The sequence below is a fragment of the Muntiacus reevesi genome, chromosome 1 (assembly GCF_963930625.1).
Source record: "Muntiacus reevesi chromosome 1, mMunRee1.1, whole genome shotgun sequence".
In the NCBI taxonomy this organism is placed as follows: domain Eukaryota; kingdom Metazoa; phylum Chordata; class Mammalia; order Artiodactyla; family Cervidae; genus Muntiacus; species Muntiacus reevesi.
This window is the reverse complement of record NC_089249.1, coordinates 83,755,629-83,782,623: the sequence shown is the minus strand read 5'-3', so window position 1 is coordinate 83,782,623 and position 26,995 is coordinate 83,755,629. Positions and strand designations below refer to the sequence as shown.

The following is a 26,995-nucleotide window of genomic DNA, read 5'->3' as shown; positions in this document are numbered from 1 at the left end:
GCCACCAGCTCTTCATAGATGACACTTGAATTTTTGATCTTTTTGTATCTTGTTAATAATTTTCTCAGACTGCATACATGCAGTTGTTTTTAGTCCCTATTGTTTCTTTGTATTTTGTTGCTGGAGGATACATTTTGATCTTGAGGACACAAGCAGTGAGTGGTGGCTTGAAGCAGTGAGTGGTCGCTTGAAGCAAGATCTTTGTTCCCTGACCAGTAATTGGACCAGGGTAGCCTGTGTGAAAACCAGGAATCCTAGCCACCATTCCATCAGGAGCTAGGACTAGAAGCATGGGTTGCTACTGAAAAATGAATTTCTCAGAGGCAAAAGCTGTAAAAGTAGGTACAAAGTTCATTATTAGAGCCACAACAGAAGTCAGAGAGCACATAGATACACAGCTTATTTAAGACAGAAGTAAGGCAGAGATGCACACTTGGAAAGGGTGTGGGTGTCCTCCTTAATGAGGAGCAGTGCATCAGAGAGGTGATTCAAATCACTTATATAGAGCATTTCTTCCAGGACTTTGTTTACTTTTGGCCAATTATCTCATCTCTTTTTCCACACCTGACCTCTCCTGGGGCCCTTCCTGACATGTATGTGAAACTTTTTGCTAACACGGATTGTAGCACAGAGGCCTCCTGGGAGGTTGACACCACCAATTATGGGGTGGCTCCTCCCCTACTTTTTAATCTGGGAGGAACTTTTCTGAGTATGTGAAGTCTGTAAAGGTCTCCTGGACCTCAAGAATGCAAAATAGGTGGTCTCTATCTTCTATCCAATAAGGACTCAGTTCCCTCTTGCTCCTCCTAATATCCTTATCTTGGAACATCTTATCTTTATACAAAATATTTATTTATTAGGCATGAAGGATCTTTAGTTGCAGCATGTAAACTGTTAGTTGTCCCATGTGGGATCTAGTTCCTTGACCAGAGACTGAACCAGAGTATGGAGTTAATCACTGGATCACTAGGAAAGTCCCTGCTCTTAGCCTGGAGTTAACTGTCTACAGGGGATAGGTTGCACTGCTCACCCTGGGGCCCATCAAATTCCTGCCTCAGTGTGTCCAGGTCCAAACACTGCAGCAAAGGGTCCCAGGTCCCAGCCTGCCTCAATAAGACAGAGGATACAGACAGGTGTTAAAATCTGTTCAGAGTCAAAACCACACCTGAAGCTGGAAATAAAATGAATGAAATTTTTGATGAATGGCAATTTTCACGAATGGAACTGAGCTCACGGCCAGTTGTGACACTTAATGCGTTTTACGAGACATACACACAATACTGCATCACAAAGAAAACTGGATTTGAAAGGAACCGGTTTCCCCTGGACTGCTAAATGTTCTGTTCTCCCCATGGAACGCCGTTATTTGAAAAAGGTGCACAGGCTTCAGCCCACCGCCAGACCGATGCTGGGCAGGACAAAAAGTTATGCAGGCAGTCCGGCGCCCGAGGCCCCAACACCCAGGGGGTGGGAGAACAGGAGCGGGAGGCGGACGTCACTTCCCCTAGAGGGCGCTCGCCTGCCGGTTGGCCTGGCCAGACAGCGTGGGAAGAGGGAGGCGGGGACTAGGGCGGGGCGTGGACTGGAGGGAAGGGCGGGTTCCCGTGACGTCACGGATGGGGGCGTGTCGTATGTAGATATCTGAGCGCAGGGGCTGCTGGTCCGCCATCTGGTGCTTAAACACGATATGGTCTCCTGTGGCGTGGAGAGAATTCAGGACTTTTTGCTTGAAAGTGCGTGGATCCGCTGTGTGGAAAGTCGAAGAAGGCTCGGGGATGCGGGGAGTAAAGTGAGCATGTGTGTAAGTGCAGGGCGTATGAGGTTGAGGTGGGATAGGAAAGTGAACCTGGTAGTGCATAAAGAGAGCCCAAAAAGGCTGTTTGGGTTGTTTTCCGCCCCTTTGATGTTTATCTAACAGGTTTCGATTGTGTTGACTAATGTAATTCCTCAGAGTATGAGAGGAAAAGTCAAGTGCTTTAAGTTGTGACTAGAGGTTCTGGCGTTCATGGTATTCATTTTCGTGTGTGTGTGTGTGTGAAAAACGCTCTGAAAGGGTGAGTTGTTTTGGTTGCGTTCATGTGTGTGCAAATATAGCAGTTGTGAGGTATGATGCAGTGATTTGATTATTGTCAGTATATATTAGAAATTCTATCGCTATATCGCGTCAGACTCTTTAACCGAAAGAGCTACTACAGGTTTTCCTGTTTCTTGTTACTGAATGCTTAATCTGTTTCATTACTTTAGCTATTAACCCAGTGTTTTTTTAGAACCCGATTAACGTCACAGTATTTCGGGGAGTGTTGGTTGTGTTCTTGTGCTGCCAGTAGTTTTTGCGTACTTATTTAGCTTTTAATGTGAAATCATTTTGTCGTGATTTGATTGGTAAGTCGTGCGCGGTTATACGTTAGTGCCACGAATTGTTTAAGCACTTCTTCATGCGCGCTTGACTTTACTGTTATAGCTTCCATTTTGGTTACTTTCACTTTCTGTGCTACCTTAAGACTTCACACAGTTTTGGGCTGCTAAAACGTGTGTCCTGGAAGTATGTTGTATTATTAATAAAGGAAAAATTATATTGGGTTAGATTCGACAAAGTTTTCGCTAGGATGCTGAGCCGACGCTTGTGAGGTCTTAATGGAGAAGTGAAACCCCCCAAGAAACAGCTAGAACCTGCTTCAGCCTCTTATTGCATCCAACTTCTGAACCCTAAAAATAGGAATGTCCTTATTGCACTTTGTCAAAGAACAAAACAACTAAAGGCCCATGGGCTGTGAAACACTAGGAATAGATCTGGTGGGAGCTATAACCATTTCCCAGCATCAGGGAGGGGATGCTCGTGGTTCCTGGCACGTTGGGCAGCTACCTGGCTCAATTATATTTTTGAAATCTCTAGGTTTTCCCAAGTAGACAACTGAATGGATGTGTCTTGGGTTTGGTGGGATTTTAAAAGTTATGTTATGGGGGACAATGGGGCTTCCCAGGTGAGTCAGTGATAAAGAACCTGCCTGCCAGTGCTTAGGTCTCGGGTTTTTTCCGAGTCAGGAAGATCCCCTGAAGATGGGAATAGCAACCCACTCCAGTATTCTTGCCTGGAGAATCCTATCGACAGAGGAACCTGGCTGGCTACAGTCAATGGGGTCATAAAGAGTTGAACACGACTGAGTGCATACGCGTGTGTATGCTGGTGACCTCCCATGGCCTGCCCAGGGTCCAAACCAATATGACAGCCACTTCAATTTCTGCTTTCCATATCTCAGTATCTTCCTATGGGCCCAAGTTAACCCAGAACTATGCAGGGATGGAAACTTTGGCAAATTTGCTTCCAGTTTAGCAACCCTGACACAAATCTACCAGGATCTGCTTCTTGTGGGCTTGGCATGTGTGTATGTATATAATTACATCCTTTCCTCCCTCTACCCTGCCTTCTTTTGAAACCATTCTTAACTTCCAAATAAACACAATAGCAAAATCATGCTTACCCCAAACAATGAAAACATGCTAACCCTTCCACAAAAGAGGATGAAGTCTCTGTCTTTGATTTTCCTTCTTCTTCTGAGTCACATTCATTCTAATTTATATTCTCTAACTTAAAATACTGAGATTAAAAGTTAACTCCAAAAAAAAAAAAAGTTAACTCCTATCAACACATTTTATATTAGCCTGTACTAGGATGAGAAAGAAGAGGAAAATATTTTTTGATACGTATAAAACTATTAGTATTATAATAAGGAAGTGGTAAAGAACTCGCCTGCCAATCAGAAGGACTGATGCTGAAGCTGAGGCTCCAATGCTTTGGCCACCTGATGCAAAGAACTGACTCCTTGGGAAAGACCCTGATGCTGGGAAAGATTGAAGGCAGGAGGAGAGGGGACGACAGAGGATGAGATGGTTGGATGGCATCACCGACTTGATGGACATGAGTTTGAGCAAGCTCTGGGAGTTGTTGAAGGACAGAGAACCCTGGCATGCTGCGGTCCATGGTCCGACTCTTTGCAACCCCATGGATTGCAGCATGCCAGGCGGCCGAAGTATTGGAGCTTCAGCTTCAGCATCAGTCCTTCCACAGAATACTCAGGACTGATTTCCTTTGGGATTGACTGGTTTGATCTCCTTGCAGTCCAAGGGACTCTCAAGAGTCTTCTTCAACACCACAGTTCAAAAGCATCAATTCTTCAGCACTCAGCTTTCTTTATGGTCCAACTCTCATATCCATACATGACTACTGGAAAAATTATAGCTTTGACTAGATGGACCATTGTTGGCAAAGTAATGTCTCTGCTTTTTAATATGCTGTCGAGGTTGGCCATAGCTTTTCTTCCAAGGAGCAAGTCTTTTAATTTCATGGCTGTAGTCACCATCTGCAGTGATTTTGGAGCCCAAGAAAATAAAGCCTGTCACTGTTTCCATTGTTTCCCCATCCATTTGACATGAAGTGATGGGACCAGATTCCATGATCTTAATTTTCTGAATGTTGAATTTTAAGACAGCTTTTCCACTCTCCTCTTTCACTTTCATCAAGAGGTTCTTCAGTTCCTCTTCACTTTCTGCTGTAAGGGTGGTGTCATCTGCATATGTGAGGTTACTGATATTTCTCCCAGCAGTTTTGATTCCAGTTTGTGCTTCATTCAGCCTGACATTTTACATGATGTACTCTATATATCAGTTAAATAAGCAGGTTGACAATACACGGCCTTGACGTACTCCTTTCCCAATTTGGAACCAGTCTGTTGTTCTGTGTCCTGTTCTGTTACTTCTTGACCTGCACACAGTTTTCTTAGGAGGCAGGTCTGGTGGTCCGGTATTCCCATCTCTTTAAGAATTTCCCACAGTTTATTGTGATCCACACAGTCAAAGGCTTTGGTGTAGTCAAGAAAGCAGAAGTAGACGTTTTTCTGTAACTCTCTTGTTTTCTCTATGAGCCAATGGATGTTGGCAATTTGAACTCTGCTTCCTCTACCTTTTCTAAATCCAGCTTGAACATCTGGAGTTTCTTGGTTCATGTACTGTTGAAGCCTGGCTTGGAGAATTTTGAGCATTACTTTACTAGCGTGTGAGATGAGTGTAATTGTCCAGTAGTTTGAACATCTTTGACATTGTCTTTCTTTGGGACTTGAATGAAAACAGAGCTTTTCCAGTCCTGTGGCCTCTGCTGAGTTTTCCAAATTTGCTGGTGTATTGAGTGCAGCACTTGAACAGCATCATCTTCTAGCATTTGAAATAGCTCAGCTGGAATTTCATCACCTCCACTAGCTTTGTTCTTAGTGATGCTTCCTAAGGCCTACTTGACTTTGTACTCTAGGATGTCTGGCTCTAGGTGAGTGATCATATGATTGTGGTTATTTGGGTCATGAAGATCTTTTTTGAACAGTTCTTCTATGTATTCTTCCCACCTCTTCTTAATATCTTCTGCTGCTGTTAGGTCCATACTATTTCTGTCCTGGTGATCTAGAACTGGTGGTCTAGTGGCTAGGATTTGGCGCTTTCATAGCTTGGCTGGGGTTTAGTTCCTGCACTTGTAGGAGTTATCCTCTTTCTACCAAGATTGGAATTGTCTTTTGCTTCAGGGTCCAATGCAGAAGAGCTTCTGCTCTGAGTTTCTGAATGCCACTACATCAGGGCCTAGGGGTCCTTGACCTCAGGCTGACTGTTGGAGGTAGGATACCATGAATAGCCTGGGCTGGTCAGCTGGCATCTCCACTCTTTTCTCCTGGCATGTTACAAACCTGGAATCTTACAGAGTTTTCATCCAAGGAGAATCTGGAACTTAAGTTTCAAAAAATTCATTTAAAACAAAAACCTTTTATAATATACTAAAAAGTTGTAAGAATACTAATATCGTATATTTTGCACCTAAGTGCACAGTTAACATTTTCCCACATTTGCTATCACACTCTCTCCTCATATAAGAATTAAGACACCACTTGATAGTAACTTGCCCATACCTTGGGATTGCTTCTTTCGTCTGGTGTCCCTCTCAAAGTTAACTTCTGTGGGACAGGATATCGAAGGTCAGGGATAGCTTTGTCCTCTGGAAGAGGACCCTCTTGCCCCTTCAGGAACCTGGAATCCATTCTCTTTAGGATGCAGAGAGGCTACAGGCAGTGTTGTATTTGCCTATTTCCCAAGTGCATGCCAGTCTTGCCCTGTGATTGTAGGAACCCTTCTAGGCTCCCGTCTCTCTCCCTCCACAGCACCGGCTGCCCTCCGGGCCCTTGCTGGTTGCCTTGGTGAGCCGTGGCATCTTCGGTTAGTCTGAGCAGTAGATTCGCCTCATGTTCCTGGTCAGTCGCTCAGTCCTGTCCGACTCTTTGCGACCCCTTGGACTCTCGCCCACCAGGCCCCTCTGTCCATGGGACTTCCGCGCTCCTTTGCTAGAAACCCATCGAGGCAGTGCAGCTGCCCCCGTGGCTCTTGCCTGGCTCCCTGTGTCCTGGGGAGCATCAAGTGTTCTGTCAGGACACAGGGGTGAAGAATCCTTCCCTGTGGTTGGAGGCTGAGAGAACCAGATGGGAAATGCTGCAAAGGGAGGAGGAGTATCCTCAAGAGCTTTCCAGAACTATTGTGTGATTGCTGTCTGGTGGGGTGCTACCCCATGACAATAATGCTTAGTCTTGTGTTGTCCTGGATTTGACCCAGTCCCAGGTCCAGTCTGAATTCAAGCACAGAGGCACCCTGCTTTCCCACACATATTCTGCCTCTCTCCAAAGTGGGGTAGTGATCCATCTTCTATTTCCAGAATTTCAGTGGATAGAAACCATGTAGGTTTGTTTTCTTTTCCTTGAACTTTCTGTTTTGCTGAAATGCAACTCAAGAATATAAAAAAGGTTTAGCTTTAGATAAATTAGTGCTCTCCATCCTAGGCACAAGAAGAAAAAGCAAGTTGATAATAAGGATGAATATCAAAATACTTTTAACACTCTAGAGGATTCTAATAGTTGGTGTATGATTAATTGCATAGAAAATGTTTGTTATGTATAATACCAGAGATGACTCCTTGTATGCATCACACTGGTTTAATAATTTTGGTCTAAAAACTACTTCATGTTGACTTTCAGATTTTCTAACAATGTGGAAAATATTGGTGGCATAGTATTCTAGTTTTTACAAGTCTTGGATTTATTTTCTATTCATAATCCTCATGAAAGTGAGGTAATTAAATTTCCTATGTTGGTTTTAGTTTCCCTTAAGCAGATTTGAATTCCAAAAAGTATTTACATTTATAAAATTTAAAATTATATGTCTCAGTATATTAAATATACCACATAATATCTTTGCAATGAAGATTAGTCTTATAATTCTAGAAATCATAGTGCCTTAATTATTCCACTTAAAATTTAGGGGTAAGTGTTTTAAGTATCATCTAATATGTAATTCCAACTTGCATTTGTCTGTTACAGTTCAGCTCAATTTGTGATTTTAAGATCTATTGTTAACTTTAAATTCTTTGACTGATGTTAAATTGGTTTAATTAATGTATAATCTTTGTCTGAAGAACTTCTAATTAAGGTAGAAATAATAAAATACTGTTTTAATATAATGCTGCCTCATATTTTTATAGATTATAGAATGGTCATAGGTTAACAGATTAAGAGAATGTGTGGGTACCTTTAGGAAATTTCCTGAATGTAGCCATAATGTTACTTGAAAAAGTGTAAAACACATAGACTCTCTAAACTGGGAAGTAAGGACCTGGGACCTGTTGTTTACCTGAGGTACTCATTTATTTATTTTTTAAAATCTCGATTCTTGGTTACTTGCCTTATAGATCTCAAGTCACCCATTTTCACATGCCATGAAATTCTTATTTTACTCACTGCTGGGGCCCTTAGGCCCTGGAAGGTGGATGAACCTGGAAAGGACATGACAGATTGTGCTCCCACTGTGATTTTGTGTATGTACGTGTGATTCTTCTTCTGATGCCTCCCAGTATGGGTGCAGCAAGGACTGGGACCTGGACTTTGCTCCTGATACAGTGGTTTTCCTGGAGAAGGGCCTCGTACCTGGAGAGCACCTAATAAGTGCTTGCTTATTGAAGGAATCCTAATGCACAGTCCCAGAAAACTGACAAGGAGGAGAGAAAGGGGGTAAGATCCACAGCAGCCTAGAGTATAAGGGACAGAGAGAGACAGAAGGGCACACACTCCAAGAGGGAGAGAGAAAGGCAGAGAGAAATGCCCTAGAACCTAGAGACATCCTAGATTGAGAACAGAAAATCCGAAGAGCTCCAGTTTCCTCATGAGCTTCAACAGAGGAATCAGTGGAAGGTGAACCAATAACTCTGTAAGGATCCAGGTTTGCACAAGATGTATCATCAGGTGCAGGATTCTGTCAGTTGCAACAATTTGTCTCAAATGAGATAATCTTTGCAGATCAGCCACATACTGTCAAGGTGTCTTATGAAGACAGTCATGGCCATGCAAATGATATTGGAGGGAGACCCCTCGTTAGATTGTGTGCATCCCACCAAAGCAAAAATGCAACTCATAAAGGAAAGGGAAGAGAATAAATGTCCAGGGTCAGTGGATTTTGTTTTATTTTCTCTTTAATCAATAAGCTGCTCTGCAAGAAGCTTTTCAGAGTTATTCTGACTGGTTTTCATTGGATTCAATTATGTAGGTCACCACTGAAAACAATTATAGTTATTGAAATACTTTCCAGACATCTTGGAAGTTAAGCTGCTGAACATGTGCAACATAGTATCTCTGGGTAATGCCCTCATTGTTCTTCCATTGTACCTCCCACTAAGCTGAGTCAGTAGGTCACTACTCTCCTTGTCAGAATAATAGATCCATGTATAGAAAGTTTGTTGTGATGGGAAGACCATGAAGAAAAACACTCATTCCTTGAGTTGGAAAAATACTTTAGAATATAAATTAGCACAACTATTGAATAAAATTAAGAACATAAAGAGATGCCTTCAGTTTCTGGCCAAGGTGCAGTGTCAGGAATCAGATTTAAATCTGATTTAAATCCTCCTGCCTAAATCTCACTCTCCCCCTTTTCACCACCCCCAAAGGAACAAAAAACAAAAGATATGAAATACTGGTTTCCAAGACACTGAAAATCAGGCAGCAAAGGACAAAAGCCTTGAGAGATGAGAAACAAACAAGATGAGTTCTGCCGCTGGGCCCAGCTTACTGCTTTCGGAGAATTCCGAGGCTGGGCATCAGGAGAGGGATCTGAGGTCAACTCCTTGGACTGTGAAAATGAAGCTGAGTCTTGGTGGAGAGTAAGGCAGCTAGAGTTCACAGGACAAAGATCAAGTGATTCTTATTTGCAAAGCAAAAAGTAGAGACACAAAGGTAGAAAACAAATGTTTGGATGTCAAAGGGGAAAGGGGGGCTAGTATTGGAATATTGGAATTTACATATATACACTATTGATACTATGTATAAAATAGATAACTATTGAGAATCCAATGTATAGTATAGGAAACTCTTGATGTTCTGTGGTTACCTAAATGGGAAGGAAGTCCTAAAAAGAGGGGATATGTGTATATGTATAGCTGACTCCCTTTGCTGTATAGTAGAAACTAACATAACATCATAAAGCAACTATTCACCAATAAAAGTAAATAATAAAAAAGAAACATTAAAAAAAAAAAAAAAAGGTCCAGTGATAAGAGAGAGAATGGGTGGGAGAGAGAGAGAGAATCCAGGGATATGAAAGGGTTTCACGCAAGTATTCAGCAGAGTAATGATCAGGGTGTGGTTATGAGAAAAGTACTTGTGACCAAGGAAAGAAACTTTTAAAAAGGTCCTGGAACAATGCTTGGTGCTCATACAGGACAAACAATTGTATTCGGTCCCCCCGGACAGTCTGGACTACTTGTAGTTCATTGACCATTGGTCAGGAAACTTTTTACAGTGATGGGAATAATTAGCATTAGACTGACCTACCTAAAAAATCAGGAAAACAAGATCCAAAGGAATCTAACCATTTACAAGTCACTCAACTGTACCCCAGAGTAAAACTCAAGAAGATTTATAAAAATATCAAAATAGCCAGTGTCCAGAAGGGGGAATTTTGATTATGTCTGGCCTCCTACCAAAGAATGCCAGCCATGCAAAGAGGCAGGAAAACAACAGATAGGGAGGAAATCTCCTAATGAATGAATGAATCAATTAATCAACCAAAACTGAACCAGAACTGACATGATATAAAAATTAGCAGAGAAGACTTTAAACAGTTATTGTGACTGTGTGCATATGTCCCCAAAGTTGATTAGAACTGTGGAATATACAAAAATGGCCAAAAATCAAACTTCAGAGATGAAAACTGTAACATCGAAGACAATCAGGTTGAACAGCAGATTAGATATTGCAAAAAAAAAAAAAAAGAACAAAATTAGGGAACACAAAGTCAAGGACAGTTGTTTCCAAAAGGAAACTCACCCCAAAATAGAATGTTTTTAATGAAAACAGTGTCACTTAATGGTAGGGCAACATTAAAATAGATGATACACAGGTTATTAATGTTTCTGAAAATACCCAGGGACAAGAAATAGTGTTTGGAGGAACAATGTCAGATATTTCCAATTGTAGTAAAGATTATAAGCCCACCGATCCAAGGAGCCAAGTTAACAAAATAAATGAGCACAACAGTGCTAAACTAAACCATGTCTAGTCACATCATAATTAAAATGCTCAAAGCCTTTGAAAAAGAATACAATCCCCAAAAGACCAGAGGAAAAAGACCAGTATCTACAGAAGCAAAAATAAAGACATCAGATTTTTCATCATAAACATGTAAGTGAGGGACTTCCTTGATGGTCCTTGTTGTGGGTTGGATCCCTGGTTAGGGAGCTAAGATCCTACATGCCTTGTGGCAAAAGGGAAAAAAGAAAGAAAGAGAGAAATAGAAAAAGTATTGTAACAAATTCAACAAAGATTTAAAAGAGAGAAGCATAGAAGTGATAAGACAACGGAGCAACCTCTTTAAAGGACAGAAGCCTAAACAGTCAAGGTGGAATTCTATCACTACCCACCCCCAAAAGTCTTTCAAAATGAAGGTGAATAATGACCTTTACAGACATACAAATGCGGAAAGACTTTATCACCAACAGACCCACATTTCAAATAACGTTACAGTAGCCCTCCAGGAAGAACACCACCAGGTGGAAATCTAGATGTACACACAGGGATGAAGGAAAAGAGAGACGGCATCTGCCTGGGAAAAATACAAGATTTTTGATTTAAATCTCTTTGGAAATATGGGACAAAATTTTCAAAAACCGTGAGTTATGGGGTTTATAACATGCACAATGAAGGAGGAACGTGAATAGATACAGTTAGTTGCTCGTTGCACTCATTCTTGGAGCTGGAGGGTGATAGAAGAGGCGTTTTTGGCGTTTCCCGGAAAGGATGCGAGGAGTAGAAACCACAAAGTCTTTAAGTACTTACAGGTGCTCACAGGCAAGGCGTCCCTGTGTAGGTTTGAACCACCAAACCTTTTGCTTAGCAACCAAACGCGCAAACCGATTCCGCCACAGAGATACGCGTACGTCAGGTTCTTCTCATCCCCATGGATGAGCGATCAGTCCTTCCACGCCAGGTGGAGCCACCCACGTTTCCTGGGAGAGCGGCGCCGGATCCAAGCCTCGGACAGCCGGAGAAGCCGTGGGCAAGTCGGCCGTCGGGCGATTCCGAAGGCAGAAGTGCAGCCGAGCGTCCCCGCCGCAGAAGCAGCGCCCAGGAGATGCCCCGGGCCTGAGCCGGAGCGGGGGAGCGGTGCCGAGGAAAGCTGAACGCCGGGTGGGCTTGTAAAGGTTCTTTCTTTGCTCCGCCTTCACTTAGCCGTCTGCGCCGCCAGCGCTGCCCTCACTCCGATCGGCCGCGGTCGGTGGGGCAAGAGTTGGAACCAGCGGGTTGGGAAGGTCGGTCCAAAGGGACAAACGCGAAGAGGCAGGAAAGAAGCTGGCGAGGTGGGGACGAAGACAGCCAGACTTCCCAGAAAGAGCGTGCCAGATCTGGGGAGGTAGAATTGGTTTTCGGTTTGGTTTCGTTTTCTCATCATGTATCAGGATTGAGAGGAAGAGAGGGAAAACCAGGAATTGGAGATGAAAGAGAGAAAAAATACCTGCAGTTTCCAAGAATAAAGCGGCGCAATGATTGGAATCATTTTAAGTCAAATAACATAGATCAAAGTCAGTTGTCGTAGCTTTGAGTGTGGCGCGCTGTGATCGTGTAGTGGTTAGTACTCTGCGTTGTGGCCTCAGCAACCTCGGCTCGAGTCCGAGTCACGGCATTAGGTTACACCTGTTATCTGCTTCCCTTTTAATGGTCTACACTGGGTTCTCTGAAATGTGACCGCCAGTTCTGTCCAAAAAAGGAAATTATCAAGGCGTGTAATCACAGAACAAGATGCACAAATGAACAGTTATTTGATGTGAAATAATTACCAGGATCAAGATGTAGAAAATTTTTATCAGCCAAGTATGGATGATACACTTTGATACATGGATGAGACCCTTCGATACATTTTCCGGGTAATGCCTATCCATCCCCTGCTACTCTAAGCTATTCTGATGGCCACTCCACAGTTTAAGCTTGTCCTTTCTTCAGACTCACCTAAATGAATATACACATTTTACTATCTAGGGATTATCAAGTAGAAATTCTGAAGTCGAGTTTCCCAGTAGTAAGGAAATCACAGAGTTCAGCACCACATGAAGGCAATGGACAAGCCTTCGCTCTGGATAAAGCCCTTTCAAGATCACGGTATCTTTGCTGCCAGGTATCCCATGAGCCACCATCTTTCTTTCAGGGTCACCCTCCTCCCCTCCACCCTTACTAAATCCCTCTCTGCAAAGTAATTCTAGTAAAGATCTCCCAATCTTCCTGCTCCTCCCCACACAGGCAGAGCACACACGCTCACCCACCAGCCTGACTGCCTTTCAGCAGCTCTTCCAGACCCACACACACCCACAGCCACTGTGCTGTCTCTTCCACTGCTGCCTCTGCAGGCTTGGTCCACACCCCCGCACCCCTCATACACCACCCCCACTCCCTCGCTCACCTCTTGCCCTACAGTGGACATAACATTTGTCCTAACAGGTCTTCTGAGCAAGTGTCCAAGGGAAAAGGGAAAACGTGCCCACTGCCTGGTAGAGACCAGGGGGATTCCAAACAGCAGTATCTGGAGAGTCAGGGCATTTATCTAGATCACCCGGAGATGCCCCGGGCCTGGGCATTGATATTTTGGTGTTGATTTTTATAGTAACTGTCTGCTTATGTCACCAATAACAGGTTTTTCTTTGTGGTAGTGAGATGAATTGGAAATTCCAGTTACTCAGGGAAATGAATGTGAATGAATAGATTGAAAGAGAGTATTTTAAAAATATATTCCACCCTGCTCAACTGACAAGTGGGTGGAGATGACAAAAACCTGGGAGGCTGGCAGCATTTGCTTCTGCTGGGCCAGTCATTGGATGTGAACCAGTGGCCCCTGGGAACAACTCTAACTTGAATCTCTGTCTACCAGAGATACTTTGGAGGATCTGTCTGCACTGCAGGGATAGATCACAGCACCCCTTTTCCTTTTGCTGGGAAACCTAAGCCAGGGTCTTCCTGGATCACAAAGGTAGATATTTTAATGACCAGGCGTTGTAACAAAATATTCTTAATAATTTTACTCATTAGGGAAATAAACATTAATACTATAAGGAGATATCATTACACACCCTCCAGCATGACTATATTTAAAAGAATTTGTACATCAAATGCTGACATATGTGGAGCAATTGCATCTGAAGTAGTTGGTTTGATATCATTTTGGAAGACTGTTGGCAATTTCTAATAAAGTTAAAGTTAATCTTTAACTCCATGACCCAGCAATTGCAGAACTTCTGTGAATGTACACGTACACAAAAAGTCTGTTATGGAATATCCATCAAAATACTAAGAATATTCATCAAGAACACCAATTAACACCAGAAAATCCCCACCAAAATTACTCCAATAATACTAAAATTAATGTGATATGCATAATAATATGAATATGTTTAATGAACAAAATTTTGCATCAAATAGAAGTTACCAAAAAATGTGCGTTCATTCATCTGAATTTCAAGAGTAAGCAACAGCACACTATTGCAATAGACCTTACAATAATAATTAGCAATCGATCTAGTGTAGGGATTGTCTAGAAATGGGGCTCAAATGACTTTCTAGGATGGTGGGAGTTTTCTATAACTTGATCCGAGTGATGACTACATTTGCCCAAATTCAACAAACTGCCTATGAACTAAAGGTGTGTACTTATTATACTATGTAAAATATAGTTCAATGATTTACTGTTTCCATAAAAGTCAGTGAATAGTGAGTGGAGACAAGTTGTTGTAGATAGACTGGGAGGACTAGTTTGCATTTATTGTAAAGCCATTAAATACTTGTTTTCCTTTAGTGTAAAAAAAGCCCTCACTGATGTCAGAAATATCTTTACTCTCAGTAAGAGAAAAACAAATACTGTATATTAACACATATATATGGAATCTAGAAAGATGGTACTGAGGAACCTATTTGCAGGACAGCAGTAGAGACACAGACATAGAGAACAGACTTATGGACACGAGGGAGGGGTGAAGGGGAGAGTGGGACGAATGGAGAGTAGCATGGAAACATATAGGCTATCGCATGTAAAGCAGACAGCTGGTGGAAAATTGCTGTATTACTCAGGAAACTCAAACCAGGGGCTCTGTAACAACCTAAAGGAGTGGGATGGGGTGGGAGGTGGGAGGGAGGATCAAGAGGGGACATATGTATACCCATGACTGATACATGTTGATGTATGGCAGAAACGAACACAATATTGTAAAGCAATTATCCTTCAATTAAAAATAAATAAATTAAGTATAAATTTAAAAACAAAACAAAAAGAAATAGCTTTACCAGAAAAAGCCAGCAATGACCATGTTATTTCGTTAGTGCAAACTATAGACAAGTCTCCTTGAGAGGTGATATTTCAACTTTGGGGATGTGTTCTGCTTAACAGTGAGACAGGTAATTGTCCGAGGTTTTGCTTTGACCAGTAGATTTGTGCGCTTTGGGATTTACTCCTCTTCTCATTGTATATCACAACAAGGCCAGTGGCAAACTCTGCTCTCCCACCACTGCTAAGGGACATAGCTGGTGCTGGAATTAAAAGCAAACAGTTGGAACAGTACTCAGACGTAAAAAAGAATGAAATAATGCCAACTGCAGCAACTTGAATGGGCCTAGAGATTGTCACACTAACTGAAGTAAGCCAGACAAAGACAAATATCATATGATATCGCTTATATGAGGAATCTAAGACACAAAATAAAAAATGATACAAATGAACTTGTATACAAAACAGATGGCCCTGCAGACATACAAAACATTATGGTTACTAAAGGGAAAAAGAGGGAGAGATAAATTAGGAGTTTGGGATTAACATATACACATGCTATATATAAAATAGATAACCAACAAGGACCTACTGTATAGCACAGGGAACTATGCTCAATATTTTGTAGTAATGTACAAGGAAAATGAATCTGAAAAAAATAGACATATGTATATATAACTGAATCACTTTGTTGTACACCTGAAACTAACAGAACATTGTAAGTCAACTATAAGTCAACTGAAAAAGAGAAAAAAGGCAAATGGAAAGACAGGTTATAGACACTACCTTGCTATAGCCCGGATCGGAACCGAGGCTGCTGCTGCTACAATGCAGCACCTACACTATACGAGCCCAATGCACCACAGACCTGCATAACTGTAGTCATAACTGCACAGACAGGTCTCCACATAAAGGTACCACACTGTTTTTGCTGTTTCGTTCATGCACACTTAACAGAAGTTCGTGCTTTTCTCTCTTTGATGTTTTCTCCGATTCTCCCTCCCTATTCTGCTACTTAATAAAAGTAATTTTTCTCTCTCAGGATCTGGCCCGAATTTCCTCACAGGTTTTCTGGGAGGTCTCTTTGTTTCATTCATGCCTTTTCTTGTTCTCCCTGCCTTTCACTTTTCCTCTTTGGATCTGATTTCTTTCCAGCTGCGGCCACACGGACCTCACCTACTGAACAGCTGCCCAGTGGCGCAGGTGGTTGAGTAAAGGCATAGCAAACAAGGAGGCATCACCGAACCCATTGGACCTTCAGCTTCCTTCCGGCCCGCCTCAGCTCAGGCTCGGGGCGTCTCCCGGCGCTGCATCTGAGGTGGGAGAGGAGCAAGGCGGGGCGGAGACGCTCGGCTGCCCTTCTGCCTTCGGCATCGCCCAGCTTCCCCACGGATCCGGGATCCGACGCGCTGAGTGGACTCCATTTCCATGGTCGTCCGAGGCTTGGAGCAGAAGCCGCTGTCGTGTGATAGACAGGTGGCTCCGCCTAGCTTGGTAGTTAGGATTGCTTTCGGTGAAAATAGAGAGCAATAACCTTTTGTGTCTCTGTGGCGCAATCGGTGAGCGCGTTCGGCTGTTAACCGAAAGGTTGGTGGTTCAAGCCCACCCAGGGACGCATGTCACTCTTTTAGAATGTAAAGAATGAACGAATGTTTCTAGTTCGCGCATCCTCTCCCAAACTCACTACCCAACTGCCCCCTGTGTCTTGTATACACACACATACACACAAGGTCCAGATATTCCTTCATCCTCTCTGGAGGAAAGCAGGTCACTGGGAATCCTGTAATTCATGAAAGAGTAGGCTTATTTTGTTTACTCTGTAAACTCCTTTTACCAATGAAGCTTTCCCACTGTTGTAGTAGTTTCTATTTAACCCCTTCCATGTACTTTTGAGATTTGGCTCTGTGCTTTTCCTCTGACAGTCTTCATTCTTGTACACAAGGGGACACGGTAGAATCCTGGAAGAGTAATTGCTCTATCGCAGCCTTTACATGGTTTTGTATGTGATTCCTTTTTCTTGTCTTTGTTTACTTATTGGCTATAAATATCTTGTTATTTCAGCAATTGCTTTAGGTGTGATAGCATACATACATCTGTAATTCAGTACAGTCTGCCTTCGAGGGATGGCACACCTCCTCACATTTCTCCCCTGCCTGCCCTTATGCTTTTGTTGTCCGGTATTTTACTTTGCATGTTATGAACCCCAAATTCAAGGTTGTTACTTTTCCTTAAATTGTTCCATATTTTTTAATGAGATTTAATAGATAATAAAAAAGCATGTATTTTCCCATGCATATACCATGTCTCTTTTCTTTCATTTCCTTGTGTACATCAGGAATTCCATCTGATGTGAGTTCCCTTCTTCTTGAAGGATTCCTTTAACTTCTCTTGCTGTGTGAATTTGCTGGTAATGAAATCTTTCAGCCTGTGTATGTCTATAAATGTCATCATTTGACTTTTATTCCAGGTTTTTGTTTTTTTTTTTTGCAGGGAGTAGGCATAGACTTCCACCCTGACTTTTTCCACTCTCAGTCCTTCAAAAATGTTGCTTCACTGACTTCTCACTTCCATTTCTTTTGATGAGAAATCTGACACAAATTTTATTTTTGTTTTCAGAATGTGCTGTGTCTTCTCTGTCTGGCTGCATTGTGTGTGTGTGTGTGTGTGTGTGTGTGTGTGTGTGTGTTTTCTTCCATTTTCAATGGATTAGAGCAGTTTAATTATAATGTGAGTGGGTATGGTTTTCTTCCTGTTTCTTGTACTCACAGTTCATTTGGCTCCTTAGATTGGTGGGTTCATAACTTTCATTATGATTGGAGTATTTTCTGTTGTGTTTCCTCAAAGTTTTTTTTCTTCAAAAAATTTCTCCTGGATTTTCAGAGACTCCAACCACTCCTATATTAGGCCTTTTAAAGTTGTTCTACCTTTCAATGGTGCTATGTTCATTTTTTTTTTTAATTACTGGCATTTAATTTTGGACATTTTTAGTTGTTCAAGGCTTAGTATTCCCTGGCCTTTTCCTACAATGTCTAATCTGTTGTTGATTCACAGATATTATAATTTTCATCTCTAAAGTTTGCTTTTATGCCATTTTTGTGTTCCACATTTCTAATAAACTCTTTGATCATATGTAACATAGTCATGGTAACTGTTTAAAGCCCTCTCTACTGAGTTTTACATCATGTCAATTCTGGTTCAGTTTTGATTAATTATATTCTTTCTTTTGCATCATATTTTCCTGCCTCTTTGCATGCCTGGCATTTTGTTGTTGTTTGGATGCCGGACATCATCAAAAGTCCCCTTCTGGATACTAGCTATTTTGGTATTTCTATGAATTACCTTGAGTTTTGTTTTGGGGTACAGTTAAGTGACTTGTAAACTGTTTGATCTCTTTGGATTTTGCTTTATGATTTTTTGGGTAGGTCATTCAAGGGCTGACTATTCTAGAGCTGTGGTCTTCTCCAAGGTTCATGAGTTATATCAGTAGTCTAGTCTGACTGGCAACAGTGAGTACAAGAGTACAATTGCCTGTCCTAGATGAACATTAAGCACTGTTCTATGATCTTGTTCAAAATTTCTTTTCTTGGTCTTCGGCATCTCTCCACAAGCCTACTCTTATTAGAACTCTACTTACTACTTAAGGCAGACTTTTTCGTATCTCTGGATCACTTTCTCATCACTGGACCTTTGTTCTCTGAACTCTGGCTGCCTTAATCTCCAGCAAAATTCAGCTTCCCCTTGACAATCCAAAGAGTTGGTCTCAGATCCTCCTTCTCTTGCCCAACCTGGACACTCTCTAAAAGCATTAATGTGGGCCAGTGGCAAGACTCACCTTGTTTCTCTCGTCATCTCTCAGAGGCTGCTGTCCCCTTTTGCCTGATTTTCTGTTTCTAGAAACTGATACTATATAATTTTCTTTATTTTTCCTTTGGGAACAAGCAAGAAGGGGAGGGTGAGATCTGATTTCAGGTTGGAGGGTAAATCTGATTTTTTCACTCCACCTTTGTAAGAATCTGAAGGCATTTTAAGTGTTCTTAGTTTGATTTCAATAGCAGGTGTGCCAATTTGTATTTCCATTTTTCCAACTCCATGAAACAGATTTTTTCTTCATATTCTTGTCATCATGACAAACATAATATATGTCTATATGATCCTCTAACAAGGGAAGTGGTACCCTCCTGATTCAACTAAGCTAGAGGTACGACAAAAGTCCAAGTGGACATCACCCTGTTGCATATGTTCAGCAGCTAAACTTCCAAAATGTTTCTAGAAAGCCTTCCAATAACTCTAATTAATTCTGGTGGTGACCTACTTATTCAAGTCCAGAGAAGACTGACCAGAATGACTCCAAATTGCTTCACACTAAGTTTATTGATAGGAGGGGGAAAACACTGATCTCAGACATTTATTCTTCCCTTTTCTTCATAAATATATTTTTGCCATCTGGATGCACACATTTAATAACTGGTTGACCTCTTATTTAATGCTACCTTCACATGCCAATCACTGTCTCTATGTGATTCCTTGACAGTGTTTGACTGTTTCTGCAAAAATTATCCCATTTGAGACAAATTGTTAGGACCAGTAGGATTCTGCACCTGACAATCCATCTTGTGCAGACCTGGTACCAAGAGTTATTAGTCGAACTTCCCTGAGTTCTTCTGTTGAATCTCATGAGCACTCATGAGCTCTTAGGGTCTCACAAAGTAAATCTAACTCTTGGAGATTCTCTTTACTCTCTCAGTGTGTGTCTTTATCTGTCTGTCATTCTCTGTCCCTCGTATTCTAGGTCTCCCTAAATCTACCTCATTTCTTCTCCTTTTCATCTTTTCTTCTACCACTGCACTAGATTGCTTTTAATCACTGAGCACTACTCAGGCAATTATTAGATGCCAGGCCCTGCTGTGGGGGAAGGGGGAGATAAATGCTGCATTTTGAGTCAACTCAAGGTCTCTGCCCTGGTGAGTCCACATCTGGAGGCATCGAAAAGGGTCAGTGCAGTGGGAGCAGAACTGGTTCCTGGCAGTGTGTTTTTTCCAGGCTAATCTGCTCATCTCTGCCTAGGGTTCTAGCAGTGATGGAGGTAAGAGAAGCATAATGAAGATGATAACACTAGGATGGATGACTTCAGATTTAGAAGGCAGGAAACCAAGAACCAAAACCTTTTTTTAAAGTATTATTACATAAACAAGCACTTTAAGGAAACAGCAGGCTTTCAGTGACAGCACCCCACTTCCTGGAGCAGACATTCCATGTGTTCCACAATTCTTGCAGTGACATTGATGGACACAGTCACTAACCTACTTATAAAATGTACCTGAGCCTCCTCTTAACCTGTTCACATATGGCCATTCTACAATCTAGAAACATAGGAGGCAGCATTGAAGTAAAACAGTGTTTCTCATTTCTATCTCAGTTATACATTATACAGGCAAAGATCACACATCAATGAATTCAATATCAGTCAAAGACTTCAAAGATAAAATAGACCTTAACATCAAAAGTTGATCTGACATATAATAGAGAAATATATGTTGGAATCATACAGTAAATGATACCCTAAATTGTAAGTAGAATAATTAAGTGACTATGATTTCTAGAATTATAATACCAATCTCCATTTAGCATATATGGTATACTTAATTTACTGGAACACATAATTTTAAATTTTATAAACATAAATATTTATTGGATTTTAAAAAATTTGATAAACAAGTAAAACCAGTATAGAAAATTTAGGCAGTTCAGTGTTATTAGAATTTTGAAGAGAAAATAAACCCAAGACTTGTGCAAACTAGAATACTATGCTACCAATATTTTCCATATTATTACAATATTTGGAAAACAAAGTAAGTTTTTAGACCTAAATTACTAAAGTGGTGTGATGCATACAAGGAATCTTCTCTAGAAGTACAGCAATTTCTGTATGATCACATATCAATTATTATAATTTTCTATAGTGTTAAAAATATTTGAGACTTATCCTTATTATCAACTTGAATTATTATACTAGCACACTAGGTTACATACTAATTTGTTTCTATGATAAAATAAAGCTAAATTTTTTGTTTTCTTCTTCTTCAGAGTTACAGTTCAGTGAGAAATTTCAACAAAAACTCCTTGGATGCTATCCACTGGAATTCTCAACCTAGAAGCTGTATCAGTACCTTATTTTGGGGAGGGACAGAGTGGAATAAACACAGACACAGTGGAATCAGTACAAACTACAAATCAGAATGCCTGCAAAAAGGAATCAGACCCAGTCTATGGTGGTGAAAGTCCCAAATCCTAGTCACAAGACCACCAGGGAACCTCACAAAGTGTCCTATTTAGCGTCTGCATGTAAAAACTAAAGTAAATATTATATTCCATAGTTGCTGAAAGCAGGAAAGGAGGCGATTCCCAGTGGCCCAGGGCTGAATAAAGGCTGTGCAAGTCTCCCAGCTTGTGCCCCGCTGTTCATTAATTACCCTTCCCCTCTCCTCTCCCGGGCCATACTTTGGGCTCTGGGGCCAGGCTGAAAGGTGACAGGCTGGGTTCCATCCTGGTCTACCTTTAGCTCTGAATGCATCAGAGCCAAGGTCAAGCTCTTTCTGAACCTCTGCTGTCCTGATGAGTCAGGTGCTGACTGGCTCTCAGGGGGTGATGGGTGGATCGCCCTACTTCCTGATCTCTGACCTGGCTCAGGTGCCTCTCCTGCTAATGGCACGTGTATGGGCACCTTTTCATGCCCAGACAGCTCAGCTGAGCAGAGTTCTTTTCTATCCGTCTTTGGCTCCAGCCCTCGGTTTCTATTGCTCTTTCATGCAAACCAAGTGTGCTGAGGTGGGAAAAAGCCAAGTGTGCTTCAGACGGATGAACTTCTTGGTTTTCAGAGCCATAGTGTAGAGGTGTAATAGTGAGGGTGTAGAGGAAATATAGGCGTCAGAGGAGCTGAGGGGATTTCCGGAGGTAAAGGTTTTGTTCTGTGCCTTCCTTGGAGTAACTGGTTGTGTGCTGGAGTCCATAGTGACTCAGACAAAGGAGGCTTGGTTTGTAGTGCGGAGCAGGCTTTCAGGCTGTCACGGAATTCCTGTTTCTTGGGGATGGAAAATGCAGCAACATTCGAGGTCTCTCTCCATGCCGCTGGCCTCTTTTTTTGTGTTTAAAATGTAAATCTGAAACTCTGGGTAAAAGCAAAGCTTTTTCGAACCGGGGACCTTTCACGTGTTAGGCGAACGTGATAACCACTACACTACAGAAACCACACGGAGGCATATCCCTAATGACATACCCAAGAATTCTATGTTTGACCACAGTGGCTCTCAAATTTTCGAAGGAAGGGGATCCTGTAAGCACGGGCTATCCCTTAGATAAGGAGACTGGCTTCTGAAAGGCCCTGATTTAGGGTTCCTCGCTTCTGGAGCGAGGTCCCCGGGTACCCCCGACAGTTTAACTTCGGGATCCTGCAACTAGAGTACAGCTACGCACCGGAAAGCAGGGCTCGCCCACTTCCCGAAAGCCGCAGGAGCCTGGGGCTTTAGGTGCCTCTCAGACCCAGACCATCCCGACGCCAAGCAGGAAGGACACAGCCTCTTACAGGCTGCAGACCCGCGCCTCGGTGGCCTTTTTCATGGCGCCGGCGGTCAGTGGGCTCGGCTCTCGGAAATGATCCGTGCTTTAAAGTCACCCGGGAGCCGGAGGACCCGCCCTCCCCTCTGTTCCGATGCGCCTAACCCGCGCGCTCTTTCCTCGCAGCCCTTTCACAGCCTCGCTTCTCCAGCGTCGTCCCTGGGAAAGGGGATTCCTCAGGTTCCTGCCTCTGTGACTTATTCTAGTCAAGTTTAAGTCCAAGTCTTTCGTCACACTTTCACGTTTTAGCAGGAAGGGCAGCAAAGGCTGACGGCTCAGGGCTTTTGTCTGTTTGGAAATACCGAACATGAACGGGGGTCGGGCCTCCCAGCCTATGCTGAGTTTGCTTGCAGACCAGGCCCTGCATAGGGCCGCGGAGGAGCCAGGCTCGGTCCACACAGATCTCATGGTGGTTCATCCCCACCTTATTGTGCTTGAGATTCTGCTTGAAGGACAGCTTTGTTTTACCTTTTACAATGCCTGAAACGCCTTTTATTTGCCTTCTATAATATTTTCCAACAGGTCTTGGAGCTCGAATTTTAACCTAGGAGGAGAGATAAAGGTGGTTTCCCCAGAAAACAGGGATTTTCCTGCTCTGTCTGGAGGGGTTTTCGTGTTCACCTCACAGCAGGCAGTTTCTTTTTGCTGAAAGACTTTAATGCAAGGTTGTCTGTGTGTCGGTCTGTCTCTGGTTTCCTTTAGAAGGGCAACAAGTTTGGAGGCGCATGTGCCGTTTTCTCCGGCAGTGGTTTTCTCCTTTTCTTAGTGCGCCTTTTCTTCCGGTCAGGGGCTCCTACTCTGGGGAAGGCACGGGCCGCGTGTGCACCGGCCCCCAGGCCGCGGGTCTCCCTTCTGGTTCCGCGTGGACTCCGAGTGCAATCGAGGGTCCGACCGCGCGGCAGCATCCTCACCAGCGCTGGAGCCTGAGTCCCCAAAGAGGCGGACTTCAAAACAGCTTTAGATCAGGACATTTCATGAGCTTTCCCCTGTTTGCCTCCCCTGCAGGTCCTAGTTTTCACCTTCCACGTTCAGCCAGAGGAACGGATTCGCCAACTTTCCGTCGCCTCTGGCGGCGCTGCCGTCTCACGTTTACTGGACCGGGGGTCGATGGTCGTTTTCCGGACGGGGCGGACGGACAACAGGCGTCCGACGGGCCACAGACACACGGCTCCCTGCATCCGCAAGGGAAGGCGCGGGGCTCCTGAGCCCGCGAGGGGAGCGCGCTGAGGGGACCCGGCCCTGCCCCTGCCCCTGAGACCGGGCCCAGAAGAGGGAAGCCGCCCAGCATGGAGCCCAACGGCTACCCAACTGCCCCCACCATCCTCACCTGAGCTTCAGGGTGAGGGAGCCGAGCGTTCCACTGATTTCCCGCCTTGATCAGGAAAGTCGTTTACACAAATCCAGAGTCTAGAACAAGAGGGCCTGTGTAGGCCAAAGTCCACATGGGCCGAGAAGCAAACACAAAGTCCTAACTGGATGTGGGGGTCTGAGGAAAGCCCTGCATCAGAGACTACTCTTGGTCTGAGAGCGAGGAAGTTGGAGTCATCCAAGGTGCGGATACAACAGGCGCGGCAGATCTTGGGAGAAGACCTGGAATCCAGGTTTGGTGAGAGATCAAGCTCTCCTTCTGAACCTGTTTCCTTGTGAAGCAGGGGCCACTTGGCTGTCAGCCGGTGATGAGCGGGTCCGTCTACTCCCTGATTTCTGACCTACTTCAGGGCCTCTCTTGATAATGGCAAGAGGACCGGTTGCTTTTCCTCCGCGATCAGCACAATCCGCAGAGCCTGACGCTCTTCGTCCTGCGTCTTTGGCTCCAGCCGGCGGTGTAGAGTTGAATTCGTTCTGTTTTGTTCTGTGACTCAAATTAGGTGTGTCTCACGTGTGCTGGGGTGAGGGAAAGCTAAGTGTCTTCACAAGGAATAAACTTCTTGGTTTTCAGAGACATAGTAGGTGTCAGCGGTAGAGACTATTTAGGCCCCAGATGAGAAGGTTGTGGGGATTTCAGAAGGCAAAGGTATCCTGAAGTCAGTCTTGTCCTGTGCCCTCCTTGGAGTCACTGACTATGGCTTGGTCTACAGTGACTCAGAGCAGAGAAACCAGGGCTGATTCTAGGGCCGATGGGGCTTTCAGGTGGCAAGGAACTCCTCCCATGTTTCTTGGGCCAAGGATAACTCAAGAGAACCCACTACTACCACACCTTCTGCCCCCTCTTTTTAGTTTCTTAAATGGGAATGTAAATCTCAGGAAAAGAGCAAGCCTATTCCTGCCCGGTTTCGAACCAGGGACCTTTCGCGTGTGAGGTGAACGTGATAACCACTACACTACAGAAACGACGTCCGTGCTGGAGTTTGACCCTATGTCCACTGAAAAACCTCAGGTCCTGCCGGCACTCCCGTGGTCACCAGTCTTTCAAATAGAAGAATGAACCTGGAACCACTAGTCTCAGGTGAGGAGACTGCGGCTCCCAAAGAGCCCCTGCTTTAGGGCTCCTCCCCTCCCCCGAAACCGGGCCCCTCGGGCCCCTCAGTCTGACTTCCGGATCCCACACCCAGTGCAGAGTCTCCGGCTGTGCTGCTATGCACCCGGGGGCGGGGGTCACCTCTGCGGACGCTTCAATTCCCGGAAGCCACAGGAGTGGGCATGGGGGGTTTGGCTTTGTTTGAGACCCGGGTGACCCGGTTGCCCAGCAGTGTAAACGCCGCTCCTCGGGTGCCGTGGACCAGCGCCGGCGCCACCGTGTTCACCGCGCAGGGAGTCGGCCTTTTCGGCGCTCTTGGAAATGACCGATGTTTCGAATCCACCCGGGAGCCGTGGGACCTGCTGTTCTCGCTCTCCCTCTGCTTCGAAGCGCCTGACCCGCGGGCTCCTTCCTCGCAAGCCCTTTCCCCACTGGGCTTCCCCGCTGTCCTCCCCGCAGAGGCCTGGGGGTGGGACTGCGGGCGCCCCGGTTCTGCTGCTGTGGTGTATGCCAGTCGACTTTTAGAGTCCTGTGGTTTAATCCCATTTTCACGTTTTAGCAGGTACTGTAACAAAGGCTCTGCTTTAGGGCTTTTGGCTCTTTGACGCGGAACATCAACGCAGGCCGATCAAACTTTCTAGGCCTGTACTGAATTCAGTTGAAGCTCTGGCCACCAGACTGTTCAAGAAGCGCTAGGGGCTCTGGACCTGCCTGAAGATCCTGGAAAAGTCAGTACAGATTTCAGATCACAAGATCTCTCCCCTTTTCTGAGATTATTTTCAAAAGGGCAGCTTAATTTCAACTATTAGAAATTAAACTTCGTTTTATTTGCCTGCTTAATTTTCCTGCTTAGCGGGTCATGAGGTGGGATTTTAACCATGAGGAAGAGTCATAGTTTTCAGAGAAAGGTAGTATCTGAAAAGTTCACACATTTTCCACATAGCAAAAAACCATGAGCAGAAAGCATTTCCTTTGTTGAAAGATATTAATGTTTTTTCTTCTTAAGGAGTTTTTGACATGAAGTTAAAAATAAAAGCTAGTTGAGCCGTATTCTTTTTTCCCCCATCAGTTGATTTTCCTTTAAAAAAAAAAAAACCAACCCAGGTATTTATTTATTGATGCTTTGGGTTTTCATTGCTACACTGGGTCTTCGTTGCTTTGCTGGGGCTTTCTCTAGTTGCTGGCAGCCGGGTAACTCTTTCATGCTATGGGCCTGACGCCACGTGGGATCTTTCCAGATTAGGGATCGAACCCATGTCCCCTGCACTGGCAGGTGGATTCTTAACTGCTAGACCACCAGGGAAAGCTACCAGCAGTAGCTTTTCTTTGTATAATAAATTCCCTCAATTGTTCATACTCAAAAAATTCACCCCTCATCCCCCAAGGCAGGAACAGGAACATCCTGTCCTCAAGGTCAGTGTTGTTCTGCTTTGGCTCAAAATGGGACAGGAATTGACTCTGTCAGCCACACCAGAGACTGGAATGACAGTTCCAGGTGAGGCAGATATCATGATAGCTTAATCAGAAAATTTCCTGATAGTTCCCTTCCCTCTTTGATCTATCTCCCTCTTTCCCCACCCATTCAGGGAACAGGATTCATTCTCTTCTTGCCTTGGAGGACACTTTGGCATCCCTTCTAGACAGAATAAAGGGAGTGGCTGCCCTTTCCCCTACAGGACTGGGAACAGCTAAGGGCACCAAAGGAACCACAGACTCAGTTCCTGGACCCCTGGGCACCTACACCTAAGGGGATCCTGACAAACCCCAAAAAGCACTGCCTGAAGCTTCTCTGCCAGCTAAACAGGGATGTGTGGGGTTCCTGACTCAGAGGAGCAGCCCAACCAGTCCTCAGATGTGTCCCTGAGCTTCTGGGACAGGCCTGGAAAAAAGCTGAAGTTGAGGGTAGAGCCAGGGAAAAAGTGCAAAGGACAGGCTAACCCCACAACCTTGAGACTGTCTGGAAACTAAGATCTTGAAGGAGCTGAGGATCTCATTTTAGGTTGGTCTCTACTTTTATCCAATCTCATTTAGAGAACAGGAAAGAGTAGGATTGTGAAG

The 26,995-nt window shown here is 43.8% G+C and overlaps 1 long non-coding RNA gene and 2 other non-coding genes across 3 annotated transcripts; 2 read left to right on the top strand and 1 right to left on the bottom strand.

The window, feature by feature from the left end:
- The first annotated feature begins 1,682 nt into the window (after positions 1-1,682).
- LOC136162496 (uncharacterized) lies at positions 1,683-26,403 on the top strand. Its single transcript, XR_010662155.1, has 3 exons — positions 1,683-1,801; positions 23,485-24,925; positions 25,497-26,403. It is a non-coding gene; the product is annotated as an uncharacterized lncRNA (long non-coding RNA).
- Positions 16,410-16,483, top strand: TRNAN-GUU (transfer RNA asparagine (anticodon GUU)). Its single transcript has one exon. It is a non-coding gene; the product is annotated as a tRNA-Asn (tRNA).
- On the bottom strand, positions 24,738-24,810 carry TRNAV-CAC (transfer RNA valine (anticodon CAC)). The gene has a single exon. It is a non-coding gene; the product is annotated as a tRNA-Val (tRNA).
- Positions 26,404-26,995: the final 592 nt, after the last annotated feature.